Here is a 19,806-nt window from a genome sequence, read left to right as displayed (position 1 = left end):
GCAACCAGGGCAGGGAGCCAGGGAACCCACGTAGCCCAGCAACTGGGAAACCCCACCCTCTTTATCCTTCTCTCCTGGCAGAACTGGCTCCAAGGACCCACCCACTGTCCTGCGGGTCTAGCTGCGGGTCTAGCTGCGGGACTAGCTGCGGGACTCGTGCCTCTGGAACCCACAGTGCATTTCCTAAGGATGCACGCCATTGCTTAACCCATGCTTTTAGTCTGGTTTGGTAAAAAGGGAAAGATTGTACCGTGCTGACGTCATCTGAGTAGGAAATGACCAGATAGGATCTAAATGGGCCAAGGGCGTGGATTCAGAGGAACCTTAGCACCATCTCCCTGCCTCACCAAGGAAAAGTGAAGGTGCCTCTGCCCCAGGCCACGTTCCCACAGATCTCCCGGCACAATCCACAGTGCTGGTGCTGACAAGTAACATCAGGGTCTCCGTAGCACCCAGAGCCACTGCGGGTCCTGGACCCACTGCTCAAAGCAGCTGGAGTTGAGGAAAGAAAAGACGCGGCCCCGCCCCCTGCCGGGAGACTCCGCCCCCTGCCCGGAGTCCTAGCTGACCGTCTCCCTGTCTCCCTGATGCAGGGCCAGGAGAAGGTCTCCTGTCTTGGGTTTCTCTGGGTGGATGAGCCTCCTTAGCATCAAGTCTTGTGGGAGATCCTTCTGAGTCATTGGACCTTCTGTTCTCCATTGTCAGAATCGAAACCAAGTCTCTTGTGTCAACCCCAACAAAACAAATAAACAAAGCCAGTCGGGTGTGGAGGGAGGGTTCTCCAGGCACAATTGCCTGGTAACAGTAACCATCACAAAGACTCTGCGAACCTCAACTGTGCACACTGGCCACGGTCAGAATGTGGGGACGTGTGCCCAGCAAGGTCTGTTCAACCACGGGCTAGTGTCACCCTTGTTATTAATCCCCGTGGGCCAAAGATTATCGTTTCAAAATGCCTTATGTAGTCTTCCTCATTTTTTGCCTTTAAAAACTTCCCCTTGCAGACACCCACGTGACATGCACGACGTGGTGCTCAGTCCTTCCCAAAGCGCTCCCAACACTCTTTGGAGAATCTCCCCCTGGCTCCCCCATGGACTCTGGGCACTGGGTTGGGGAGGCGGGGTCTCAGGTGGCCCTCAGCTCTCTCTACCCCAGGAAAGTGCTAGAAGACTTTCTTTCCTAGTAAACCCTCTGCCATGTTCCCTTTGCCCCTCTGCCAGGCACAGGTGACTGTCTTGACCTCTGGGTCCAGCACAGTGTCTTCTGTGGACTGAATGACAGTCTGCATTTCTCGGCTTCCTGTGGTTTTGCTGGACGGCGCCATCATTGCAGGTCAGCCCAGTCCCTGTAATTGATGCAGCCTGGTGCATCTGCCCTGAGACTCAGCCATGGGTGGTGGGACCCATCAGGTGTTGACAGGACCCTCTGGTCATCAGATCCACCCTGTGGCAGCCTCCATGTGACCTAGAACGGAAGCTGCCGGCAGAGCTGACCCCGGGACCAGGCTCACAATCAGGGCTGTGGCGACCTTTCTGATCCCTGGCTTCCCTTTGGTTCTCTCCCCTCCATCCCTTTCCATGGGGGGAAGGACAGGGTGGTGGGCAGGCCCCTATGGACCACGAGCACATTTCCACATTAGAAAGGAACGAGAGTAGAAGCTGCCCGACGAGAATCTTCCGGAGGCCTTGTCTCTACTTCTCCAGGGGCCATGGGACTGGGGATTCAGGGTGCGCCCCCCCCCAGCAGGACCCTCCCCGCTGCCACCGTGTTGTCCCGTGGAGGGGCCCGACCCTGGAGAGCAGATTCGAGGGGAAGGAGAATGCCAAAGGGAAAGGGAGCTCCCTCCTCCCCTCCCCTCGAGGCCAGTGCGGGGACAGAGTAGGTGGGAGGGCAGGACCCTGCATGGCACCGCCGAGCCACCCCTCCCTGAAGGCTGCAGCTCAGAGGACAGGTTGACACCCCAGCCACCATGAGGTAGTGAGGTGACCACCTCAGTTTCCCTTCCCACTCCTTCCTCTGCTCCTGGGCGCGATCCACACACACGCACTCCCCTCCCCCTGGCCTGGGCCCGCACAGCTCGGACCCTGGGACCACTCCCCTCTCCCTGCTCCCCGCCCAGACACACTCCACAAAGCACCAAGCCCCACGGACTCCAGACCTGGAGCAGAGACAAGGGCACCCGGCCCCTCCAGAGAGTCAAGAAAAGGGACCATGCCCTTCCCCAGCCGCCGCACAGACGTGGGGATTTCCCTTGAGGTCAGGACCACGTCTTCTCAGTAACTCCTTGGGGCCCCAGCAGTGGCAGGTCTCAGGCCCCAAAACAACACGGAATGGCCTGTGACTCATACCCAGCCCTGCCTTTTGGTGAGAAATCTACTTCCTGGGGTTGGGCTCTAGGTGGATGGAACTGGGCCCAGGGAGGGGTGTGTGTGCAGGTTCCTTGGTGGCCTCCTGGAGGAACAGCAGCTCTGGGGCTGCAGAGCTTCGGGGAGGCTGAGGCTCCCCAGAGCCGGAGCTCTCTGACTTCTCAGAAAACCAGCTCCTGACCATCCGTCTGCCTTACTAGACAGTTGTCTGGCATGACTCAAAGCCTCTCTGGCCATTTTCTTAAAGGAGAAGGAACAGCAGCACATGGCAGCAGGAGATAGCCAGCTGTGAGCTGCCGGAGGCGCTGCCGCTGGCTGGAGAGGAAATATGTGCTGCTAGACGGTTGGAGGAGCGCCCGGGAGGCCAGCCTGCCTCTGCTCCTCGTCGGCAGCCCCCTCACCACCTGTTTCTGAGGCCCTGGAGAGAGGCCAGAGCTCCTTCCTCCACGAGGCTCTCCCCGCTACAGAGCCACCATGCTGTGCCCCAGGGTTATCAGAATCACGGCACTGGATCCTGGGGGACAAGAGGCGAAGCTGCTCCGGTTTCTGTTTTGCATGCTGTTCTTGTCACAAAGGGAAACTTCAACTTGGATATCAACAATGGGGAACTGAGACTCACCCCTGGATTGTCATCTCCTCACACTGGAAGAACAAAGGTGCTTTCTCATGGCACCAGCTAACCTCAGGCCACAGCATTATTGCTTATTTAAAGCAGGAACATCAGAGGAAATGCTTGCTGAAACCCATCATGTCCCAGGCCTCGTATTCCTCTGCCTTACTTAATCTTCCTTTCCCAAACCCGTAGGCACTTGGTAACCTATTTCATGGTGGGGAAACAGGCTGAGAGAGGTGGGGAGACTAGTCCAAGGTCTGAGACATACGACTAAATGCTAGAGAAAGGACTAACCATCTGGTCCACGGCTAAGGAATCTAGATACTGGCCCCAGGACAGTGGGAGTCACGAGGGTGGATGAGATGCCTCTTTCTGGTCATCACCCTGCTCTGCACAGGAAATGTGTTGGGGAAGTCCAGACTGAAGCAGGAATGGGGGGCAGCTAAGGCAGTGGCCACGCTCTGAGTGAGGCTTGTCTAGAAATGGAGCCACCCTGAGGTGGGCTGTATGAGGGAGGAGAGAGATTCCAGAGACTAGAAGAAGACAGGTGTGAGAGGCCATCCCGAGGCCTCCAGGATGAGGAGGGGAGGGGAGGAGACAGAAGGACCCAGTGGTGCCGGTCATCAGAAGAGCAAGCAGGGCAGTCAATGCAGGCCAGGTGTCAGGGTCCCTCCCTTTCAGGAGCCACTACCAAGGCCTTGAATCTAATGTCACGTTCATGATTTTCTTTTCACCCATCTTTTCTTAATGAGTTCCTCTTTGCTGAGCCATAGACACTTCAGGCCCCATCAAACCTAGATCTTCCCCTGGGAGCACAAGGGAGGCAATTCTTGGAAAAGGAGGGTGAGTTCCACCTGAGGCCCGAGGGTCAGAGGCACGTGAAGCCCCTCCGGGTGGAGATGCTGAAGGAGCTGGTGGCGGCTGGGCACAGGTCTGGGTCTGGACTTGGGCAAGCCACTTGAGCTCTTTGTGCCTAGCAAAGCGGGAAGTTAATAATGTTCCACTCTCATTGGGTCGTTGTAAAGATCAGGGAGACAATGTGTACAAAGTGCCCAGAGTAGAGCCTAGCACACAGTAGGTCACCTGGATCCCTGCAGGCCAGCCCTTGCTCTTCTGTGGGCAGGTGCGGGGCTAGGAGTCATGGGACCAGGTAGCCTTGGGGGAGGTGGACTGCACAGGAGAGCGTGTAGGGCCAGAAGGTCAAGGACAGAGTATTTATCAGGGTGGGCAGACGAGGAACTGCCAAGGGAGGCTGACAGGATGTCTCTGGGGTGAGAGGAGGGGTCCTGGAAGCTCCTTGAGAGTGTCACCTAATGAAGAGAGTCTAGCAAGAAGAAGACCACAGGAAGCTGCCGGCATGGCCTGGGGGTGACAGTGACTTGTGGAGGGCTCTCAGTGGAGAGTGGAGTACGAGGACCTGGGCTGCCCTCTGGAGAAGCGGGCCTTGGGGGAGTCCTGGAGGACAGAGGCAGACAGGCCAGCCGCGGTGGTCGGGTTGCTTTGGTTTGGGAGACACCGTTCATTATCTGAAGGTGAGAGTCACAGACTTGGAACCCGAGAGGAAGAGTGGGTGCAGAAGGCTGAAGATTTGGGGAAGAAATGAAATAATTGATGGAAAAAATGAATGTTCTGGAAGCATGAGGGAGGAGGTTCAGGGGTGGGGTGCCAGCCACCCCATGCCACGGCTCTGCATCTGGAAGAGGGGCGCAGGTCGGGAGGCTGTAAATAAGCGTGTTGGTGGGAGGGCAGGAAGTGGGGTGTGGCTGAGCACCCCAGCCTTGCTGGGAAGTAGGATAATAGACCACTGAGGGAATAAATAAAGATGCGGTCTTTCCCTAACTGAGGGGCTTTTAGAAGAAATTGTGATTAAGAAACCTAAAATCTCAAGGGGAAACCAGGGTTGGAGGAAGCAAAGCTGATGGTAAAGTTATTAATATCCTCATAAGGTATTTCACACCAGCTACTACAAAGCACTGGACTTGGCGCATCACACCAGGGCCACCAAGGGGACCACTGGCCACGGTTATGGCGTGACTCGGCTCGTTTCACCTGTACACCTTTGCTTGATTGCCGGCTGCTTGAAGCAGTTTAGAATCTTCCCACCCTGCAACTGAAACAAAATCTTCACAAATGTATCTATATTCTGATTATGAGTGACTTCAAACATACAATGAAGTTGAAAGAATTTTCAAGAAGACCAGCGTACTCACCACTGTTTTTCTTTCCAATTTTTACCCACTCTGATTTATGCTCTACAATACTTTTAGAGTTCAATGATTTGCACTCAGAAGTTATATAGCCAAGAAGCAGCCAAGTGCAATACAAAGAATTGTTCTGAAGTCTTTGAACTGAAGGCCATACAGTCTCTTGCTTTAGGGAAATAAGAACAAAAATAACTGAAAAGAACTAGTAGCTCCCTAGGCTCCAGAAATCTCAACAGAAAATAACATTAATGGTTAGTGAAATTGTAGATGTCAACATATCATGAAAAATAGATCTCATGCAAAAAATTAACACCCAAGACTGAAGTTTTACTAAGCTTTTTTTTATCGAAAGACTCTTTGTTTTAGAATAGCTTAAGATTCACAGAAAAGTTGCAAGGAGTTTGTTGTTCTCATGTGCTCCACAGCCTCTTTCCCTCATGGTTAGCTTTTAGATTAATATGATAACATTTGCAACAATTAATTAACTAATATCCATGGCTTAGTATTCACTAAGATCCACACCTCACTCAGATTCCTTTAGCTTTTGCTTAGTATTCTTTTTCCGTTCTCAGATCCCAACTGGGACACCGCATTACATCTAGTCCTCATGTGTTCTGAGGTTCCTCTTGGCTGTGACAGTTTCTCAGATTAGGCTGGGGTTACAGGTTTTGGAAGCAAGACAGCAGAGGCAAGCTGCCCTTCTTGATATCAGGAATATACACCTTCACTAAAACTGTTGGTGTTGACCTTGACCTTGTCACCTGGCTGGGACAGTGGGAGTGAGGTCCCTTCATGGTAGAGGTGCTCTTGCCCTCCCTGTCCATAGGTGCTGTCTGGAAGGAGGCCACCCTGTGCAGCTTCCACCTCTCTGCAGGTCATCGGAAGCATCATTTCTGAGGGATCCAGCAGGCGACACGGCCTTGGATCTCTTAACAAGGCTAACTTCAGCTTTAAGCCTTCTTCTGTGACTTTATAATTTTCTTTCCACTCAAGACCAGTCCCTGAGGAGGCCCCGAAGTCCGGCCTTTGGTTCATGGTGATGGGGCAGCAGGGTCGGCCATTCCGCCTCCTCCCCGAGGCCCCTCCGGTTCTGGTGGGTATGCGTTTTCCATTTAAATGGCCTTTAGCAATAACAGTGCTGCCACCAATAGCAGGCCCGGCCGACTTTGTCTGCAGCAGCCACTTATTTTGACTGACAGCTTGGTCTGGAGAAAAGCAGGCTTTTAGAGTGCAGGTCTGTGCAGGCTCTTGTCTCCCAGGAAGATAGCTGCAATTTCATTCTACGTGATTTTAAGTCAGAGCCCCTATTTCCCACTCTCCTTAAGGGATCCCATAGCTTCCCGTTCTTGGAATGAAGGATTTGGGTACCAGGCACTTTATACCATCTGAAGACCTGCAATCCAAAATGCTTCAGACGTCCGGACTTTTTGAGCGCTGACAGGATTCACAGTGGAAGATCCCACACCTGACCTCAGGGGGTGGGTCCCAGTCAAAGTGCAGATGCACTAAAAATATCATATGACATTGCCTCCAGGTCATGTGATAAGGTGTACAGGAAATATAAATGAATTCTGTGTTTAGAATTGAGTCCCATCCCCAAAGTATCTCATTATGTGTATGCAATTATAATAATCTAAAAAAAAAATTGGACATTTGAAACACTTCTGTTCCCAAGCATTCGGGATAAGGGAGATTCAATCTGCACAAATTATTTTGAATTCTTAAGACGCTTACGAAGGTCATCGGAGTGCTGGGTATCACTTTTGCGTGTCCGGCATCAATGCCTCTTCTTCTCAGTGCTCTGCATTTCCCTCAGGTTCACAACTCTGATCCCAGTGACTCAGGAGGTGGAGGCAGGAAGATTGCAAGTTCAAGGTCAACTGGGGCGATTTAGTGAGGTCCTGTCTCAAAGCATAAAAAGGGATGGGGATAGTTCAGCATTAGAACACCCCTAGGTTCAATCCCCAGCACTGCCAGAAGGAAGAGAGAGAGAGAGAGAGAGAGAGAGAGAGAGAGAGAGAAAGAAGAAGAAGAAGGAGGAGGAGGAGGAGGAGGAGGAGGAGGAGGAGAGGGGGAGGGAGGAGAGGAGGGGGGAGAGGAGAGGAGAGGGGAAGGGGAGGGGGAGGGTTGTATGTTCACATTGCCTGAAAACTTCAAACAGGTCGTTTCCCCAGGCTTTCCTCTGTCAACCTGGCCCATCAGACTCTCATCCCAGGACACAGCCTTGAACCTGCGATGCAGAGGAAAGTTGGAGGCTATGGCTCTGCAACCTGGCCCTTGGAGGTCCCATGGCTGCTGCCCATTTTCTATATTCCAGTCTGTTTCAGATTCCCACCAACTGGGAACCCTCAGCCCCAAAGTTGTTGAACATGGCCCTCCTGTTGTTCAAAGGAGAGTCTGTTTCCCTTGCTGTAAACAAGCACCTAGTCTGGATCTCTAGGGATTATTGACCCGTTTACAGATAAGGAAGCTGAACTTTAGTAGAGTCTTTGAGCGAAACTCTCTCCCTGAGAACTCAGGTATTGAGAAACACTTGCTCTGGGCTGGGCGAGGCTGGATTTAGAGCCCTGGTGTCCCAAAGAGATGATGACTCTTAAGTTTTGTTTCCTCACTGAGGCCTGTGCACAAGTGTATTTCCTGAGCTGTGCGTTGAATGTGGCCAAATCCAGGTCAAGACTGAATGACAGCTTGCGACTGAGCAGAGTTCCACCGGGTGTGGCAACAAAGCAATTTGAATTAAACACAGATGAAGAGAGATGAATACATAGGCTTTACGAATATAAGTTTGTGGACATACACACTGCTGTGTGTTAGAAAAAAACACAACAGGTTTGCCTAATTCATGATTTCATGTGATTTCTTGTACAGAAAAAGGGAAATGATTTTTCTGGAGTTAAAAGATGAATTGAATTAAAGTAATACAGTGAATGAATAAAATTACATATGGTTAATCTCAGGAAAAGCAAAAACCATAATGGCAATATACCAGTGTCCAAAAGCCAGCAGAGTTGAAAGAATTTCTGGAGAAAGATGTCCCAGATGGGTCCCAGAGGTATCAACTCAATGCCCCAATCTCCGTGGTTGAGATGGATGATCTTTAAGCTTCCATTTGCTGCTGGCCAGCTAGCCTTCATCTGCAAACACACACAAAGCAAGCCCGGGGTTGAAAGAGGCATTTCCTGCCCAGTGTCAAAGAGGCAAGTTGAGGTTTCTTTGTTATTTAGAGGGAAGTTCCTGCAAGTCCATGAAAGAGAACATTCAGAGTTTAGGCTGATGGTGACCCAAAAACCTGGGCAAGAGCATGTTTCCAAGTGTGGCATTTTGGCTGTGTTATGGTTTAGATATTAGGTGTTCCCCAAAGCTGATGTGTGAGACAGTGCAAGAAGATTTGGAGGAGAAATGACTGGGTGGTGAGAACCTTAACCCAATCAGTGAGTTAATCCCCTGATGGGATTCACTGAGTGGTAACCGAAGGCAGGTAAGTGTGGCTGGAGGAGGTGGGTCACTGGGGACATGTCTTTGGGGGGTATATATTTGTATTCAGTGAGTGGAGTCTCTCTCTTTGTTTTCTGATCATGATGTGAGCTACTTCCCTCTGCCACACTCTTCCTCCATGATGTTCAGCCTCACCTTGAGCCCGGAGGAATGGAGCTGACTCTCTATGGACTGAGACCTCTGAAACTGGGAGCCCTCAAATAAACTTTTCCTCCCCTAAAATTGTTTTTGTCAGGTCTTTTAGTCACAGCAGCAAAAAAGCTGACCAAAACACTGACACTGGAGAAGCCCAGGCCAGAGCCTCCTTCTCTCTGCTCACAGTTTTCTTTCGACGTTAATTGAAACTTCTCATTGCGTACTGATCAGGTGCCTGACAGCAAGCTGAGTACTGGCACCCCAGTTTGCATGAGGACCTGGTGCATATTCAGCAGAGCGAGACAACATAACGTGTCCATACAGTTCACTGGGGTTGGTGGGATGGTTCTGGTTAGCATTGGGGCCCAAAGGGCAGAGGAGGAGGGATTCTGCTCCTTCTGTATGTCCTTGGGGAAGTAGGATGATAAGATCAAGGCAGTGGAGTGGGAAGCCTTGGTTAAGCCACACAGGCTTTACCCTTTGGGTAAATTACTTAATTGCATCTTTGTCTTTTTGTCTATGGAATAGTAACGCTTCACAAAATAAATGAGATAATGTATTAAAGGAGAAAGGGCTTAATCATATTCTACTGGATGTACACACCACATTTTCTTTACCCTTTGTTCATCAGTGAGCACTGAGGTTGTTTATAACTCTTGGCTATGGAGAACAATGCTGTGGGAGACAGACTTTTTGACCTTAAAAAAGGAAATTCTGTCACATGCCTCAACATGGATGAAACTTGAGGACACTACGCTGAGTGAAAGAAGCTGATCACAGAAGGACAAATGCTGCCTGAGTTCACATACAGGAGGAAGCTAAAGCTGTCAGACTCACAGGGACAGGAAGTAAGTGGTAGGTCCCAGGCTGGGGCTGGGGAGATGGTTGCTGTCAAGTGGGTACAGGGATGCAGACATGCAAGAGGGAAAAACCCTGCAGAGCTGCTACACGAGAAGGTGCCTACAGTTAAAAAGACAGCACTGCACATGCAAATCCCTGAATGGGGGGGAGATTTCGTGTTATCTGTTTTTCACACGAGTGAAAAGAGAAAAAGCGTAATCAGACAATACCAGGTATTGTTTATGAGCATGTACACATGCGGAAATGCATAAAACATGAGAGGAAGGCTGCCTATCAATGTCTGGCAAGCAATTGTTTTCAGAAAAGATGGAAGAGAAATGGGATTGGGAAGGGTAGGACTTTGCTGTGTCAATGAAGTTTATTTCTTGAAAGGGATTTTAAGCAAACTGGACAAATTATTTTATTTTATTTTATTTATTTTTTTGTTAAATCAGAGTAAGGTACACATTGAGGTTATTTGCTCTCTCTCTCTCTTTCTTTCCTTCTTCACTCCCTTCCTTCCTTCCTTCCTTCCTCCCTTCCTTCCTTCCTCCCTTTCCTTTTGTAGTGCTGGGGACTAAACCCAGGGATGCTCTACCATTGAACTATATCCCCACCCTTTCTATTTTTATTTTGAGTCAGGGCCTTGATAAGTTGCTCTGATTGGCCTTGAACTTGCAATATCAGATGTGAGCCACCACACCCAGCTGGGTTTATTTTCTTTTATTATGGTTGAAAATTTAACAATAATATCAGGAATATGACAGGACTTGGCAAAGTTCTTGGCACAGAGAAGAGCCAAACACTACAAATTAACACACAAAGACAGTGCAGAACTCCAGGAGCTGGGTATGTGGATGGAGAGGTAAGGCTGGGAAGAAAGCCAGGGCCAGAGCACTAAGGGCCCCCATATGCTCAGCATACACTACTGAGGCTAGCGTTAAGCCTGACGAAAATGCCCTCTTCCCTTCTAGAAGTCCCCAGATAGCTACTCCATGGCTACTTTTGACCCATTCCAATACCAGGTTGCAGTCGTAGGCCGGTTCCACTATAAGAATTACCTGGTGAGCTTGACCATGGTACAGATGTCTGGGACCCACCCAGACACCTGAGCCAGGGGTTCTTGGTGGGTGAAATCCAAGGATCTGCATTTTCCCCACGTCCACTAGCTGGGGAGCCTCTGGCCTGCTGGCCAAGCCTGGATTTGTCTTCCTGTCACCATGGAGAAGGCTTACTAGGACAGGCTTTATGACAATAGGGCTTGTGAAGTCAAATAAAAATTCTGAGGGAAGTTAAGGAACATTGAATTATGCAACATGGAATATAGCAAATACTTAAGAAAATTAACTCCGATGGCATCTTTTTACAAGAGAATGTTCTTGCACTAGGTAGAAATCAGTCTCAGTGATTTAACAGGCCTCTTACGGGCTTCCACTAAACAGATGGTTACATTAACCCAAATTATTGTGCCATTTAATGACAATTCTGGGCACTGTGTTCTGAGACCCTGTCGCTGGGCTATGGATTTCTCACACTTAACTTCCTTTAACTTTCAACAAACCCTATGAGGATTTGATACTATGCTTCCATTTTACAGCTGAGAAATCTGAGGTTCACAGAGATCTGGCCCAAGTCTAGGTCAATATTTGAACCCAGGTCTGTGGTGTCCCGGAGTCCGCTCACCTCCATGGCTTCTCTATAGGACCGTGATGGCACACCCTCAATCATCCACTGTCTTGCTCTACTGCTATCCACACTGGCCATCCCTGGCAAAAACCAGGCTTTCTGAGGTTTCTCTGGGACTTCTTCTGGGTGGGTACTAGAGCCAACTGCCTGACTCATCATCCAACGTCCCAATGAAAACTGGTTCAGTGGGCACCAAAGGCAGCCCCGACAGAAGGCATGTTCCAGAATGGCTACACACACCCTCGTGCCCAACTGGTAGGAGCCAAATGAAAACTTCCTTTGTAGAAGGGTGGTGGACCAAGAAGTTCCAAAGTCCTAAAAGTTCATACCCTTGATCTAGCAGGTCGACACCTTTTCATTTATCCTAAAGAAAGAATCACGGTGTGTGCAGCTGTTTGACTAAAAGACTGCTCATTTCTGAGTTACAATAATGAAATTTGAAACCAACCTAATTATTCAACCATAGGGAATTGCTGCAATAAATTCTAGTACCTGCATACCGCAAGACACTCAGCAGTCATTTCAAAAGCTGCCCTGGGATGACATTCAATCACAAGGAAAGCTACTCACAATATGCTGCATATATGAAAATAGCAATAAAAAGTACCCCAAAAGGGTGTTAAATTAAAGAAGCAGGAGGCCATTAGCCCGAGGCTGCCTCTGTGCGTTGAGTTCCTATGCAAAGAACTGCACTCTAGCTTACGAGGTGAACAAACCGGAAACCTAACTTAGGAGAACATTTTTTGTAACAAATAGCTAGGTTCCAGCCAATTGCAAGCAGCCGAATTTCAGCCAATCACAGACAACCAACTTATCACACCTGCGCAGCTACAGCCAATCAGGTGGTTCCACTGCTTCACTTCCGCATTTGACTTATAAAAGCCTGCGGTTCACCTTGTAGAACCTCTTTCTAGTGCTACAGAGTCTTGATTTTTTTTTCCCGAAAAAAACTTTATTATTTGTCTAAAGGGTTTTTTTTTTCTTTTAATGAAGGCTATTAAGAACTGTTTGAAGAGTATTAATCTCATTTTGGAAGTTTTTTTTTTTTTTTTTTAAGGAAATGGCAACATTTTGAGAGCCATTCTTTTTCTCATTCACATTTCCTTTATATTTTCATGATTATGTTGCTTTTTTTTTCTTTTTAATGGTACCAGAGATTGAACCTTGGGGCGCTTAACCACTGAGCCATATCCCCGGCCCTATTTTGTATTTCCCAGTTGCTGAAGCTGGCTCTGAACTAGGGATCATCCTCCTGAGCCTCTGAGCGCTGGGATTACAGGCGGGCACAGAGCTCAGCTTATGTTTTGCTTCTTTAAAAAAATTTTTTTAATCTTATTTGTTCTAATTAGTTGTACATGACAGTAGAATGAATTTATACATTTTGATGGATCATACATAAATGGAGTGCAATTTCTCATTTTTCTGATTGTACATATCATAGGATCATATCAGTCATACCTGTACATGAGGTAATAATGTCTGTTTCACTCCACTATCATTCCTTCCCCCATACCACTTCCCTTTTCTTCACTCCCCTCTACCTAACATAAAGTAACTATTCTTTCCTATCCATCCCCCTTATTATGAATTACTTTCCACACATCACAGAAAGTATTCGACTTTTGGTTTTTTGGGTTTGGCTTGTTTTACTTTGCATGATATTCTCTAACTCCATCCATTTACCAGCAGATGCCAGAATTTGATTCTTCTTTAAAGCTGAGTAATATTCCACCATATGTATATATCACATTTTCTTTATCCATTCATCTGCTGAAGGGCATCTAGGTTGGTTCCATAGTTTCGCTATTGTGAATTGAGCTGCTACAGACATTGATGTGGCTGTGTCACTGTAGTATGTTGATTTTAAGTCCTTTGAGTATCAACTTTTGTAGATAGAAAAATCAACTTTGTTCAAACAAAATAAAATAGGTTCAGATCTTGAAGAAATTTGGGTGGAGCACATGTCTGAACCTCACCTGTACAGCCACCTCCGGGGTCTCCCACACTACTGCCTTCTGGTTTAGAGCTCCAGACAGTGACGGGGACTCCCTACCTTCTCCTCAGTGATGTTTCACAGTCTTTCTGGAAATGCAGACATCCCCATGCCATGCTGGGTTGATTGATGACCTCATAGGAAGTCCATTTTCCTGGCTGCCATTGAGCAAACAGAGGCTCCTCCAACGCTTGCTGAGCCTGCAGGCCTCCCAGTCAAGCTTTTTAGGAGAAACGAAAGAAGAAGTTGAAGAGTCACCAAATCTGGAAGGAGTCCCACGTGGTGGGAAATCAAAAAGGGAAATGTACATGCATTCTGCTTTCCCAGGGTGCTGGGCATGAGGGCCCAGCAACCTCATGGTTGAGCACCTTGGGGCCTCAAGTGACCCAGCCGTGGGGTTCATTCACTCAGTGGGGGTGGACACCCTGTTAGCCATGGTGATACCATGTTGGCCTGCCCTTCAGAAGACCATATCGCAGGGGCAGTAGTGGTGTTGCAGGAGGTGGAGTAAGAGGAAGCTTGAGGAGGGACCTCTTGCCCACACCGGGGGTTCAAGGATGTTTTCCAAGACAGCGATGCTCAACATTCAGAGGGGAGGGAATCAGGGAAGGGTCACGTACACGTCCCCATAGAGGGTGCAGCAATGCTGGAAGATCCGACTTTTGGTCACCACCCACGGCTCATGAATCAGTGATTCTGGAGTCGCTTTCCAGATAAGTGGGTCTGAGGGTGCTGGGTCTCTCATGGAGTCCCAGAGCTCTGACGAGGTGGCCAGATAGGAGCCAGGAAGAGGCAGGAGGGATCTGTGAACCCAGGGGAGGGAGGCATCAGTTCTAACCAGACTTCCAACCTGGAGGGGCGGGCAGAGAGGGAGAGCCTGGGAGAGGCTGTGGCAGAGGCTGTGGGCAGAGGTGGCAGGGGGAAGAGAGGCGTCAGCAGCAATGGAAGAGCAGCGGGTAAGAGACAGAAGCACCAGGCGAAGCTCCAGGTAGCCGTGGTGCTGCTGCTGTCTCTGCTGAGTGTGCCTTGGGCCTCCTCGGCCTTTGGTGTCAGCAGGAGAAACTTGTTAGGGGACCAGCCGGGCACAGAGGGGAAAGGGGACAAGGACGGACTGGTGAGATGTTGTATGCTACTTAATAAAGGGGGGCTGGGGTGAGGAGCGGGGAGGCTCCTCCCCAGAGGTTCAGGACCTGCACTGCCCAGGATTTTCCTCAAGGTCAGTAAGGCCCTCCTGACACAGCCCTGAGCTGGACGCCCACCTCCCAGGGAGCATTTCCATGCTGCTGTGTGGCACCCACCTGCACAGAGTGACCTGCCTGATGGGCGCATCGCCCAGCCCCGCCACCCCAGCAGTTACCCGCTCCGGCGCGGCCTGACGGTAGTGGGCATGTCTTGCTTTTCCTCCCACTGCTCAAGGGGGACGTTGGTTCTTAGGGGGCAGGGTCTTGTCTGCCTGGTACACAGTAGGGTCAGAGTGAAAAATTGCTGAAAAAGGAACAAATGAACACGTAAGTGATGACTGTCCGTGGCCGGAGGAGAACAAGCGTAGAGGTGGACCTGGGCAGACCCTGAGACTGAGCCCAACTGCCACTCACCCTGGGCTAACCCTGGAGCCAGGGTCCTGATTTGCAGAATGGGAAAGGCTGGGTTGTGGGTTTGCAAAGTGCCTAAGGTAAAAATTAGTGTCCTTAAAGGGAGTGACTTTATCCTATTATTAGAATGTGGAGGAGAATTTTGCTGTGATACCAGATGTGAGATGGAGTCAAAGTCCAACATAGTCCACATTGGTCTTGTCCTTTGTTGATCAGGAAGGAGAGGAAGGATGGAATGACCAGATCTAAGGACATCCCTGTCGCCTGCTCATTTTCCAGCTCAGCAGAGATTTTTGGAGAAACTGGAGGTGCTGCCGAAACCACATGTGCAGAGGAAAGGGAAGGGTCGGGGGTGGGGGAGGGAAAAGAGATGCAGGTGGCTTGAGAAACAGGAGCACAGACAGGGAAGCAGACAGCAGAGCAGGAGCCCAGCACCGGACCCAGGACAGGAAGCTCCCTGCAGGGTTCACTTCTGAACTGACACTTGAACTTGGGCTTGCCCTGGGGTGTTCCGTTACTTCTTTAATAGAACACGGTCCAGCAGCCTACCCCATCAGGCTCCTCCTTCTCTCTCCTCCCATCCACGTCCAGCTGCGCTTGTGTGACAGGCTCCTGCGTGGGGACGCCACCTTGGCAGGGACTCAGCCCTTAGCTCACCTCCATGCGCCTTGCGCTGATGCTGGGGTCATGACGTCAGTGCTGTTCTAGGACTCTGTCCCTAGCGAGAGTCACAGTGGGTCCCTCGGTGCCTCTGATCATGTTGTGGAGTCCCTGTTGGTGATTTCCAAATCCTTCCAGCCTAAAAAATAAATCTGCGTCATCTGGGGATTCTATCAGAAGCAGCTCGTACCCCTGCGGCCAGCAGTGTGGGCTGTTTGGCTTCTATGTTTTGCTTTTTATTTTTTAAGTGCGTTTTTTAAGTGCTGTAGCAATTGCCACCATTTTGGTGACTTTAAACAACACAAATGCATTGCCACACAGAGGAGGTTGGAAATCTGACGCAGTTCCCCCCAGGCCTGCCATGAAGGGCAAAGGTTCTGGGATGGAATTCCTTGCCTGGCCTTTTTCAGCCTCTGGGGCTGCTCACATTTGTGCTGTCTTCTCCCATCTTCCCTCTTCTACTTTTAAGGGTTCTTGTGATTACCTTGGGCCCTCCAGATATTCCAAGGTAATGTCCCTAAGGCCAGCTGACTGGCAACTGTAATCCCTTCTGTAAGGTGAATTCTGTGCTGTGTAACCTGACAGATTTCACAGATCCCAGGATTAGGACACGGACATCTTTCCTCTACCTATCACAATTGACCACAGTTTCCTTTTCAAATGTATTTTTAAATATAATGTAACTTTCTAGCTTTTCTTAAACCATGATCTGGCAACACAGGGCCGCCTGCCTTAGTGGGCCTCCATTACAATATGGCGACCGTGGGCTTGAATGGAGCCCTCTCTGTTTGCCCCAGCCCTCACCCAGCCTTACCATCTCCTTACACCAATGCCCAGAGCAGGAGGCCATGGCCAGTGCCTGACAGTGGGTTGCTCCTCCTACCAGGCCTACTATCCTGGCTTGAGTGTCCCCTCAGACTTCGCAAGCCTAGAGCCTGTGTTTTTTCTTTTAATTATTAGGAAAGGCTAATCTACCACTTTTACTGTCTGTCTACATCTGGACTATTACAGTGTGGTGTCTGCAATTGATCTGCACCCACACGCTGATACAGGGAGAGGGAGCTCAGGGTTATGTGTCCTGATGATGATGCTCTGGGCTGGTCCCCAGGGAGGAATGACGAAGTCAGATGTGTTGACAGAAGTGATCAGTGCCAGCCAGGACTCCCAGCTACCGTCTGCCAGGGCCTGGGCCGTGCACTTCCAAATTTATTTCACCAAATCTTCACCACCAGTCAATGAGGTTGACACTATTATTTAGATTTCCCCATCCCTTGGTGGAAACTGTGGCACAGAGAAATTAAGTAAGCTGCCCAAGGCCGCAAGACTGGGGTGTAAGCAGGTTGGGCTTGAGACGTGCTAAGCCTGGGACTTGACTCCTGAGCGTCTGTCCTCAGAAGGAGAGACTTGACTGCGACCTTAGACTTTTGAGGGAATGGACTTGGGAAGAACAGCTGGACAGGAGGACCACTGTGTCAAACCTCCACAGTGAGCTTGAGTCCTGCTGGGATCCCAGGTTCATGCTGGAAGGCCAGGAACAAAGGCCACCTTCAGAGGGTTCTGCCGGCAGGGGAGTTCTGACCTTGAAGTTGCTCCCTGAGACTTCCTAACTCACAAGTCTGGGAGCAGAGGGCCTGGCCTGAAGCTACTGTGGAAGACAAGGAACGACAGTGGGAGGGACAAAAAGAGGGAAGCTTGTTCGTGAGAGTCTGGCACTTTTATTTATTTATTTTTTCGGTACTGGAGGAATCTGGTACTTTGGTTGAATAGCTGCACATTATATTTAGAGCTGCAAACCTGCGTCATCTCCTTGATTGAAAGACAGAGTGGACCCTCGAAGGCAGCATGGGCAGGCTGCCCGGGGGCTTGGCTCTGGGCTCCAAGAGCACAGGATTGCCACATGCTGGGACATGCCCCTGCCTGATTTGCAGCTGGAGTCTCTGCCTTTGACAAATAGGATTCTGATTTCTTGTTAAATGCAAACGGGGTCATCATTTGCTAGAACAAGGAAGGAACAGGGAATTCAGCTTCACCCAGGCAGATGAGACTCTGCCGGGAAACAGATCAAGACAGCGACATGAGGAGAGGGTGACCTTACATTTAAATTTGCCACAAATGGCCCTAAACTATAGCAGTCTCTGTCTGTTACAAACCTTCCACTTCAGTGAGACTGAGACAGGTCGGAACGCTCCCTGAAATCTTTTCAGAATAAAGTCTCGAGACCAGATTGTGTTTCTTTTGTTTCTTTCTTTCTCTGAAGAGAGGCAGACAGAGAATAAAAGCTGAGAGGACCAAAGCTTCCACAGAAAGAAAGCGCTAGAAATTGTCTGGAGAAAGGAAGTGAATTGAAACCTCTCTACCATATGTCACATGCAATTTGGGTGTGTAACACAAGCAAGTTAATTCATCAACACAAGCACCATGAGGGGTGTTCAGTATTGCTAGCCCCTTTTGAGCATGAGGAGATCTTAAGAGGGGCTCCAGGGCCGAAGCCCACTGGTGTCTCTGCTGGACGAGACTCCAAGCCCAGGGCGTCCCCAGCTCCCACTGGACGGCGGGCTTGCATTCTCCGGCAACCTCTTCTACTCCTCTGGACGTCGTTTGGACAAACTGAAGAGCAACGGTCTGTGTGCTCAGGGAGAGTGAGGGTGTTTTGGCTGCAAGCTTAAACCCTGCCCTGTCCAACCTGAGCACAGGCACCTTACTAGAAGGACACAGGGGTGGTCCCATGTCCACCAGGACAGTTTTCAGAAGTGGGCTTGAGACACACAGGAGTCGAGCAGCAGCTGGTCTCCAGGTCACCAATGACTCAGGCCTCTTCCGTGCCTCAGAGGGGAATGAATGAGGTTGGCGGCCCCTTTCCTCCTCGGGTCTCCCTTCCCATCCACATCCCACCTCCCATCTCCAACTCGGTCCGACAGGCTGAGCCCCAGCTGGAATGGGCGCGTCCCTACCTACGCCTCACCACTGCCCACACCACGAGCCCAGCCTGGACGCCCCAGTCCTGTCTCTTCTTCGTAAGAGAAAACTGCATGCAAACCCAGGATCCTCACTTAGGAGAACTCACAGGCAAAATCCCTTGTCTTTCTAGTAAACGTGGTCGGCAAGACCCATAATAACCCTCAGCTGGTAAGATGTCCACCCTTAGAAACGGCATCTCTCAGGGCAGAATCTTAGTACCAGACAAACCTGGTTGCAGATCCCATATTCTATCTCTGCTTATCTGCAAGGCTTTGAATAAGCACTTGCCTCTCCCAACCTTTCTTTTCAATCTATAAAATGGGTATGGATGACTTGATAGCTCTTTCACAGAGTTTTACGGGAGTGAAATGATGTCATACATGTTCGGCTAGCATTTCTTCTCCCTGAATCCTCGAGTCCTCGGAGAACAGTTGCTAGATAAATTATGTGCTTTCTAGATTCTTCTGTTTCTGCCCAGACCCACCCCAAGCCTCTGATCCTTGTTATTCTTGGTGATCTCAAATGTCCACTGGGTCTTAGGTGCCTGTACACACGTCTTGGGCCCTCGGCTCTCCCTTGCAGAGAAGCAGTCGTAAGAGGACACATTTGCCTCTGCTGGCTCAGGGTTAAATTGCTTCTCCTTTCTCCCGCACCTCTCTCCTCCCTCCAGCTCTGCCTGCCCCAGCTTGCGGAGGAAGAAGGCCAGGGGTTTTCCTCCGTCAAGCCCAGAAGTCTGCTTCCTCCTTCTGCCTTGCCCACACCCTCTCCTGACACTTGGAGTTTCTCTTTGCAGCAGACCCCTCGGGGTTCAGGCTGCCAAAGTGAAAAACAGGCAGCTGAGAAGGGGAGGTTGGAGAGGAAGCCCAAATATGTACTTCCTCCCACTCACCTTTGAACTTTGGCGGCACCTCGGCTCAAACAGCAAAGCAAGAGAAACAGAGGGGGTGACAGAAAAAGATCTTTTTAAAAGAATGAAATTGGCAGCTCTGAGGAAGTGGAAAATTTTGCTTCCTGTGGCTGCCTGGCCAGCGTGGCTAGCTCATGCTTTCCTCCTGCGTTATCCCAGGACGGGGGAGGTGAGCGGGTGTCCAGGCTGGCGCATGGACCACTGTGAAGGCAGGAGCAAGGCCTGGTCTGGAGAGGGCCTGGGTGGGGCCGCCTCCCAGCCCAAGGCCTGCAGAGCACTGGTGAGCGCTGGCGCTGCCCACTGGGGGTGTCACCTGCCAGGCTGTCCCCCGCCCAGCACCTCACTGAGGCAGGCTCC

This window comes from Sciurus carolinensis, chromosome 6 (genome assembly GCF_902686445.1).
Source record: "Sciurus carolinensis chromosome 6, mSciCar1.2, whole genome shotgun sequence".
NCBI lineage: Eukaryota > Metazoa > Chordata > Mammalia > Rodentia > Sciuridae > Sciurus > Sciurus carolinensis.
This window is presented reverse-complemented; position numbering follows the sequence as displayed.